This window comes from Chrysochloris asiatica, unplaced genomic scaffold (genome assembly GCF_000296735.1).
Source record: "Chrysochloris asiatica unplaced genomic scaffold, ChrAsi1.0 scaffold00042, whole genome shotgun sequence".
Lineage (NCBI taxonomy): Eukaryota > Metazoa > Chordata > Mammalia > Afrosoricida > Chrysochloridae > Chrysochloris > Chrysochloris asiatica.
Window position 1 is genome coordinate 6452333 of NW_006408560.1, and position 2842 is coordinate 6455174.

Sequence of the window (2842 nt, forward strand, 5' to 3'; positions counted from 1 at the left end):
TCTGCCTTCCTCCATGCTCCCTAGCCCTAGGTTCCCTATTTATATGCTTTTGTGGTGGAAAAGAAAACTTAAGCTGAAATAACTTTCTTTCCACTCAAATACTCACTGCCATCGAGTTGATTCCAACTCATGTTGTTGTTGTTAAATGGTATTGAGTATAGGGTTTCTGAAGAGCGGCTGGTGGGTTTGAACCTGCTGACCTTGTGGTTAGCAGTCCAGTGCTTATCCAACAGCTCCACACCATGATTCCTGATTCATAGTGACCCAGTAAAGGACAGAGTAGAACTGGTTTCCGAGATTGTAAATAATTACTGAAGTAGATAGCCTCATCTTTCTCCTGTGGAGTAGCTGGTGGGTTTGAACCACCGACCTTGCAGTTAGCAGCCCATGCTTAGCCTACAGTGTTAGCAGGGCTCCTTTGCTTTCCATAACCACCACTATAATTTTGCCCAGTAGTTCCGTGTTGTTGTTAGGTGCCGTTGAATTGATTCCTACTCATAGGGAGCTTATGTACAGCAAAATGAAACACTTCCGGTCTGGTGTCATCCTCACACTCATTGTTAAGCTTGAGCCCACTGCTACTGCCACTGTGCCAGTCCATCTCGTTGGGAGTATCCCTCTTTTTCACTGACCTTCCACTTTGCCTAGCATGATATCCTTCTCCAGGGACTGATCCCTCCTGACAACACGTCCAAGATATGAGAGACAAAGTCTCACCATCCTGGCTTCCAAGGACCATTCTGGTTGTATTTCTTCCAATACAGATTTGTTTGTTCATCTAGCAGTTCATGATACTTTTCTGCAACACCATAACTCAAATGCATCAGTTCTTCTACAGTCTTCCTTAACTGTCCAACTTTCACATGCATATTGAAAATACCATGGCGTGGGTCAGGAGCACTTTAGTCCTTAAACTGACATCTTTGCACTTGAGTACTTTAAAGAGGTCTTGTGCAGCAGATCTGCCTAATGCAATACATTGTTTGATTTCTTGACATCGTTTGATTTATGCCTCCATGAGTGTTGATGGTGGATCCAAGCAAAATGAAATGTTTGACAACTTCAGTCTTTTCTCCATTTATCATGATGTTATTTATTGGTCCAGTGGTGAAGATTTTTGTTTTCTTTACATTGAGATGCAACCCATACTGAAGGCTGTGTCTTTGATCTTCATCAGTAAGTATTTTAAGTCCACTTCATTTTCAGCATGTAAGGTTGTATCATCTGCATATCACAAGTTGTTAATGAAACTACCTCCAATCCTGATGCCAGGTTCGTCTTCATATAATCCATCTTCTTAGAGTATTTGCTCAGCATACAGATTGAATAAATGTGATGAAAGAATACAAGCCCAGTACACACCTTTCCTGATTTTAAGCCATTTAGTTGCCCCTTGTTCTGTTTCAACAACTGTCTCTTGGTCTATGTACAGGTTCCTCATGAGCACAATTCAGTGTTCCAGATTACTCATACTCCTCCATGTGGTCCATAGCTTGTCATGATCCACATAGTCCAAAGCCTTTGCGTACATAGTCAATTAAGCACAGGTAAGCATCTTTCTAGTAGTCTCTGCTTTCAGTCAAGATCCATTTGTCGTCAACAATAATATCCTTCATTCCACATCCTCGTCTAAATCTGGCTTGAATCTCTGAAAGTTCAAGTTGCAGCTATTTTTGCATTATCTTGAGTAAAATTTTACTTGAATGTGATATTAATGATATTGTCCGATTAAGCCTTGGTATTCCCAGACAGTCTCCCGTCCAAGCCTTAGCTTCCGAGATCAGATGAAATTGGGCACATTCAGTGTAGTATGGTCACAGACAGTGGTTCTGTGACATTTTAAAAATTGCATATACATTTAGTGACCTCAAAACTGATTCAGAATTTTGGGGAATGTGGCCCATAATCTTTATTTTTTAAAATACCTAGGTAAAGTGGAGGGTCAGCTAAAAAGTGGAAAACCCCCAAGAACATGTTTTGGCACTGTGGCAGCAGCAGTGGGCTCAATTGTAACAACAATCGTAAGGATGCACAGGACTGGGCAGTGTTTCATTCTGTTGTGCATAAAAGGTCACTATGAATTGGAATTGACTTGGTGGCATCTAACAAAAACAAGTGTTTTTATGAAGCTAAATGTACTCCTACCTTATGACCCAGCAATTCCACTCCAAGATATTTACCCAAAGGAAATGAAAATCTCCACAAAAAGACTTATAGATGAATGTTCTCAACAGCTTTTTTTCATAATAGTACCAAAGAGGAAACATCTCAAATGCCCACCAACAGAAAAATGTATAAACAAATTGTAGTATAATCATATAATGAAATACATTCTAAAATGAACTACTTTTAAGCACAACATGTATGAACTCAAAAAATGTTGGGAAAAAATACCTCATTTACATGAAATTCAAGAAAAGGCAAAAGTAATCTTGATGGGGGCAGGTGGGAATTGACTGGAATGGGAAATGAGGGAACTTTCTAGGGTGATAGAATTTCTATATCTTGATAGGGATGATAGTTATACATGTATATCAACTTGTATACTTATGATCGTATATGTCATGGTATATGAATTATACCTCAATTTTTTAAAATAGGAAAAATATTCAGGATTTTTTTGTAATACAACTAAGTTTACTTGTGAAACTATTTGATTAATATTTGCTCATCCATTAGATTGTGAAGGTCTGTGAAAAAAACTCACCAGTTTTATCATAGTTTCTAAGGAGCTCTGGTAGCTAGTGGTTACGAGTAGGGCTGCTAACCTCAAGGTCAGCAGTTCAAACCTACCAGATGTTCCTCAGGAGAAAGACAAGGCTTTTTGCTTGCATAATGATTT